This window comes from Chanodichthys erythropterus, chromosome 2, assembly GCF_024489055.1.
Source record: "Chanodichthys erythropterus isolate Z2021 chromosome 2, ASM2448905v1, whole genome shotgun sequence".
NCBI lineage: Eukaryota > Metazoa > Chordata > Actinopteri > Cypriniformes > Xenocyprididae > Chanodichthys > Chanodichthys erythropterus.
In genome coordinates, this window is record NC_090222.1 from 5954116 (window position 1) to 5961556 (window position 7441).

The window sequence follows — 7441 nt, forward strand, 5'->3', positions numbered from 1 at the left end:
GTTACCCTCGGTTTCTGGTTTATTTTGTAGCAACCATGGAAACACCAAAGACGCTTTAATATTTACATGTTTTAATAGACAAGGAAACAACTGTTTTGATATATTTATGGACAGAAAACTAATTATTGCTATATAGCTCAACACGTTCAGTCTTATTGTTTAAATCTAATTTTCTTGATTTTTTGCGAGTATCATGCTTCACCATGCCTCAGAGAAAAACACTATTTTGTGAAGTAGCTAACATAGCATAATCAGATGCAGCTTTAATTTTAGTAACAATAATACAGCATTTTCTCCATCATACAATATGTTTTAAAATGAATTGCGTGCCATTTATCAACACAAGCCATCCAGCATTTAATATGATATTCTAAAATCGATCTATCTTACTGCAGTGTGTAACAGTGTCTCACAGCAGCCGCAGAGCGAACGCACAGAGTAGCGTTATAACATAATTTTCAAAACTCTCAAATGTATCTAATATGATAAACAGAGCTGCGTTACTCATGACCGGAATAGCGGAAACGGCGCCGGCAACTGTGGCATAATAAAAGCTCCGCTGCTCTGGGCGTGTGCTGCGCAATCGCTCCAGCATCCTCGTTCAGCTCCACAACACTTGGTCCTGCTCTGCTTCATACTAAAGTAACATTAATAAGTGCATTCACGAACATGACTTCTTCCCGAGTCCTATCCAAATTCTTTTGCACCATCCGTTGAGTTGGAGACCACATGTCCCAAGAATCCACGGTCAAACTTGCCGTCATCAAGCTACACCTTTGTTTTGAATAGGCCTCTAGTGACCTCTAGCGGACAGAATTCTTACATACTGCACCTTTAACTTGCCCCTAAACTGCACAAGAAACAAATCTGTAGTTTGTCTCTTCACTCTCAGAAAAAGAAAAAAAAAAGTGCAACAGCTTGTTGATCCTGGACCAACATTCCAATAAAACAACCAGATTAGATGGACAAGTTTACAGTTTTTGTCAAGTTTAGGCTTGACAACCAGTTAGGTGCTTCTACATTGGTGTTATGCACTTATCATTTGTTATCCCTACAATCAGAGGTAAAAATCTTTTTTTTTTTTTTTTTTTAAATGGAACAGTTTATTGAACATTTAGACAACATATTGTGTGTAATATATATATATATATATATATATATATATATATATATATATATATATATATATATATATATATATATATATATATATATATATATATATATATATATATATATATATATATATATATATAAATGAAAATATTGTGTTTTTTATTTGATACACCAGGCTTATATGATATATCGAGAATATGGAGCTCATGCTAGAGGAGGAAAAAACATACATTTTATTCAGAGGCCCAAACTGAGCAAAAATATGCAATTTGGTACAGATGAAGATATTTATATAACCAAAAATTAAGATGAAATTCTGATTGCTTGTAATGTAAATCAATGAGATCTTTATAACAGTATAGCAGATACTTAAAAATCATATAAATATCAGTCGTCACTCTGTATCTCCCAATAATATTAGTAAGATGTTAATAAATGCTTGGTTTTGTGGTCACAGCTCTTCAAAAAATATAATGCAATGCAATAAAATCATAATTGAGAGTGATGGATCATATTTGATGTTCACAAAATAATGTATGGATAATCAAGTAAATCTAAGCTGCTTCCAGTAAGTGTTCATCCGGAAATATTACCAACAATATAAAAGTTGTTCTTTACTTTAAAAATCAGTAAAGATTTCACAGCAAAAAGACACGTGAACCACAACCTGAAAGAGGACTTTTATATATATATATATATATATATATATATATATATACTAAAAGGCCTTTTACTTGCTAGAAAATTCTAAACTATCCATCAGACGAAAGGATGTTGATCCAAGAACACGTCCTACTGATTTTAACCTCCTAGGGAGGTGTAGTCTAGAAGTTAAAGCTGGGCTGCTAACCAAAAGGATGTAGGTTCAAATCGAGGTGTGATCCATGTATTATGATCATTGTGCCCTTGATCGAGACACTATCATGAGGTTACTCTAGGAGGATGTAAATTGTTGTAAGTTTACTGTAAGTCATGTCGAATCGTGAATGACAAATTAGGAAATTACCTCCTGTTTTTGTTTCAGTGGCCGTGAACCATGCAAGTTTATTTTCATCAGAGGGAGGGAACAGAGCGCACGATGGCATATTTTTAGCATGTCCCTTAATCATTCCTGCTTGACATATACCCACTGATAGTCGGACCTTCTCAGAACAACGCAGGAAGGCCTCCTGTTTCCCTCTGTTCATGTCAGTGTCACCGTGCTTTCTTAGGAGGGTTTTACACATCTATATGCAGCCCTGACACTATTAGCAAACCTGTGATCATACTTATATACTATCACACACGGACCGGCTCATGCACAGAGCTATAAACACTCCTAAAGCACAGCAGGCCTAAAATAGCTCCAGCACACTGAATCAAGAATGACCTTGTCCAGTAGTGTTTGGGTGTGGGACGGCAGAAGTTATGCCATCTCTAGCATGAAGTAGGCTAGTTTTATAAAATTACTTTTTTCGTCTCTCAGACTCAAATGGGAAGTAAATTTACTTTAAAGAAATGAGACATTTTCATGCAAGAAAGGAGATTCTGCATTAAAAAAAACAAAAAAAAAACAAGTTCTAAGCATTACTATTGCTCATACTTAGGGTTTGTGATGAGCTCAAACTCTTAAAGTCTCCCTGTGGTGAAAATCAAGTTTTTAATGTTCTTCATGTGTCCATCTAGTGTTTTTTAACATGCTTTAAGACAAACCATGTGCAAATTCATGAGTCAACACCATTGCTGAGTATTTTCTGTTTAAAACTGCAGTAAAAAAAAAAGTGCGGTTTGACCAATCACGACAATGTGCCGGCGGACTTTAGCATATCATCAACTGACTTCAAGGGAGTCTCAAAAGAAAGCTATCCCGGTATTTTTTTCTGCTGATATGAAAAATCGGGTAGATTTAGCAATATAGTGGGTATATGATGTATATTACGATGTTATGATGAAGTTGAACTATAGCATTTCTCCACTGAAGGTGTTCAAAGCATTTCTAAGGATATAATTGTTAAAAAGCAGCTGTCTGACTTGTGAACATGGTTTGTGTAACATTAGCAACACATTATTAGCTGTTTGATAATGTGGTCAAGCAAAAGGCTAATCATATTACCGTCATGTGTCCGATGTTGTAAAAAGCGATACCATTGTGCAGTGCTTACCTCAGTAAGTTGACCGAGGGGATCTCTGAGCTCGTGCGAGTGAGTGGAGGCAGGTCTAATTATCATATTCATAGATCCGTGTATAATAAATGAGGCAAGGGTGTAGAGTTACATTCAAGCTATATTAAGGATTAAGAATCTTTTTTTTTTTTTTCCATTGGAAAAAAAAACATTTAAATATGTCATTTTGTTGATCAAAGATGAGTTTTAAGGGATAAAATGATTGACTACAGGGGGACTTTAACATTAAAGGTAGGGTTGGCAATTTATTTTATTTTTTTATATAAACACTTTTTGTTATACTGGTTGAAACTAATAGAAATAGAAGTGGTCTAAATATATATATATATATATATATATATATATATATATATATATATATATATATATATATAATTTTTTTTTTTTTTATTATTAATGAATATCTCTTCCATGGACATCTCAGAACCAAAAAACAGTTTGTCCAATCATTGCATTCGGTTCCAATGCAATGATATGATGTCCTACCTGCCTGTCAACATGTATTTGCATGAAGGGTGATATTTAGTGATATTTGTAAATTGTATTTCTAAATGTTTCGTTAGCATGTTGCTAATGTACTGTTAAATGTGGTTAAAGTTACCATTGTTTCTTACTGTATTCACATAGATCAGAGTCATGTTATTTTCTTTTTTAAACACTTGCAGTCTGTATAATTCATAAACACAACTGCATTCTTTATAAATCTCTCCTACAGTGTGTAATGTTAGCTTTAGCCACGGAGCACTATCAAACTCATTCAGAATCAATGTAAACATCCAAATAAATACCATACTTACGCGATTAGACATGCTGCTTGACGAACACTTTGTAAAGATCCATTTTGAGGGTTATATTAGCTGTGTGAACTTTGTTTATGCTGTTAAAGGCAAGCACGAGCTGTGTGGGCGGGGAACATGCGATTTAAAGGGGCCGCAGCCTAAATCAGCTCATATTTAAGGATGCCCCAAAATAGGCAGTTAAAAAAAATTATTTAAAAAAAAAAAATCTATGGGGTATTTTGAGCTGAAACTTCACAGACACATTCAGGGGACACCTTAGACTTATATTACATCTTTTAAAAAGATTTTCTATGGCACCTTTAAAACGAGTGGACTGGACAGAAACGATCATCAAAAATGCTTGCGTTTGCAGCGCACACTTCATATCAGGTAAGGTTAAATAAACTATTGTCTTTTGTTGGTACAGATTATGGTTTGGTTACGTGTCTACAGATTTCCCATGCATGACCACTTAATCAGAAATTGTTGAATAACTTAGCTGATTTCTCACGCTATTTTTTTTAGCGCGTAAGTTAACTAAATTTGTTAGTCGTACAACTAGCATTTAGGTAACTGCTAGCTAACTACCAGAGACTATACATAAAGGAAACTGTTTGTGTGACTCCTTTTCTACAGTTGTCATAAGTGCAGTGGAGGTAATCCTGTCAGATAGTCCATCCATTGAGTGATCATGTACGGGTCAACCAATCTGGTTCCGTCCGTTAAAGTGAACATTTTCAAAATCGGATTTTCTCCAGTCACTGTTGAAATAACAATCTAGCAAAACTTGCTAGCTAGCGTTAGTGAAGTGGTCAAGGGAATCGTTCTGCCTCCACCTAAGCTCCGCCCACAAAAATCATCACAATGTTTACTAACTGAAAAGGGGTCTATTGCTAGCCTCTCTGAAAATGTCTACCCTGCCTTTAAGCATTAAACTTCGTGTGTAACTTTTAACAGTTTTCAATCAAACGTTTGCGGTCAGCATAATTCTTGAGTGAAATGAATTATTTTCATGAACAATGATCTATTAAATTGATCAAAAGTGACAGTAGACATTTTATGTTACAAAAGTTTTCTACTTCAAATAAAAGCACAACTTTTTTCACCACTGATAATAAATGTTTCTTGAGCAGCAAATCAGAATTATTTCTGAAGGATCATGTGACACTGAAGACTGGAGTAATCAAATTACATTTTAAAATATATTCACATAGAAAATGGTTATTTTAAATAGTTTTTACTGTATTTTTGATCAAATAAATGCAGTCTCAGGGAGCATAAGTGACTTTTTTCCAAAAACATTAACCAATCCTACTAACCCCAAACTTTTAAACAGCCGTGTATGCCTTCTCTCAGGTCCAGTGGAAGTTTAAACGCTGTGGTAAGAGTTCCCATGAGCACCTCTTTGAGTCCTCAAGCAGAACCAAACCATGAACCCATCTCAAACTTTTCACATCTCTACATGTCTTTCTCTCTGGCTTGTTTTCAGTCAGCCGGGAGCCAAATTCCCATAACCCCCTGCACACGCACCAGCATGTCACCCTCTTTCATATACGTGCATCAGATAAAATTTCTGGAAAGTCTTTTTTTGGTGCCCTTTGTGGATCCGGTATACATTTTTTTGGGGGGTGTGTGTGCGTTTCAGCCATGACCTCCGCCCACGTGAGTCACGTCCCCTCCATTCTGACGCCGTTCTTCTAATAAGGCAAAAACACATGCGGGTCTCAGCCGTCCCTGACCTTTGCTGCTTTATCCTGTTTCATCATCAACACACCCCCTTCTATGAATTAGTCCTATTTTAGTCAGACTCTTGTTCTGCTTGAAACACATCAGTCCCTTTCATACACTGATGATGCAGGTGCTATTTATACATTGACATTAATGGAAAACTGTTTGAAAAAACTGTAATGGTTGCAGGGGCGGAACTGGAGTTTTATAGATGGGGTGGCCAGTGCTACTTTAGGGGGTCGTGGTCCAAAGACGAAAAAGGAAATTATGTGTAACTCTATCCTGGCATCAAAAAAGCATGAATGAGTCCTATGATTGAGGACTAAATCACATTAAACATATGACACTGTGATGTATTACTAGCACACTTGCTAAATGTGGATTTCTCCAATTTCTTTTATCTGATTAACTGGAGCAAAAGGTCTAACGTTAACTTGACTTTCGTAGTGGTTCAAGAACCCTAAACACAATGGTAAATTTTAAATTTACTTCAAACAGCAGTTCAAACCGATTCCAATTTCAGTATCACAGGAAAAACTACTAGTCTAACTAATATAAAGTTCAAAACATTACTGAAGATAAGTGAACAGTCAGTAATAAAAAGAAAAAAAAAAGTTTTTCAGGCAAGTCTAACAGCAGTATTCAGGTACAGAAATGTGATAATCACCTGTAAAATACCACTCCAATCTTCACTGTATAAATTAAATATAGATTAATCCTTATTAAGGCTACAAAAGTGAATCAGTCAAGAGCAGTGAGAGAATTTCTCTTCATCTTTTGTTCTTTGATTACCTTTAATGACACATACAAAAGCAAGTATATTAGGCTGCTGTCACTTTAAGACCGAATGCACAGATCCAATTTTGACACGCAACTGATTTCTGTCTCAGCTGTTTACTTTCAGTTAATACATTACCGACTGTGTTTACTTATGTATATTTTTTCGTTCAAGCGCAAAAAGACACAAAAAGGAAATCAATTCAGTTTCCGCACTCTCTCTATGGTGCACAACAGACACATTACATTCTCAAGTTTAAGGTGACAGTCTTAAACAGTGAATCTAAGCACCATACAGGCAAAAAGTTCACTTCAAGAATGGAAAAAGTGGTATCAATGTGTTTTACTGTAAAAACAGTGCAAACGGAAAGAGAAAAGGACAATATATATTATTATATCTCTCTATAAGCATAGACTTTATTCAACCCACAGAAAGACAAATATTGCAATCCAGCCTTGGGTGACGTCATTTTGTAGCTACATTAATGATTTGGGACAAACAGCTAATGTAATTTCATGGCGTTCTGTTGCACGGCAGGATTTTGAACAGCTCTGCGTTTGTTGTACAGTGAGCGACCTCCTTTATTCTTTATCTTCTGTATGCAACTAACATTATTATTTTCCTAATATCCCACATTAGCAATGTACCAAGTTGCCGTACATCAAAATAAATGCTTGTTTCAACAAGAGGTGAAATGGAAGTTCATGACATGGCGTAAACACCACAATGATTCTGAACTGTAAAAAGCCTTCATGTGCTTGTAGAACTTGTAATTACAATGTGTAAACTCGTAATTTTCTGAGAGCTATGAGCCTATGACCTGTACCACGTGGCTGCTGTACCACCTGACCGCTGTACCACTGCTGACTACTGCAGAT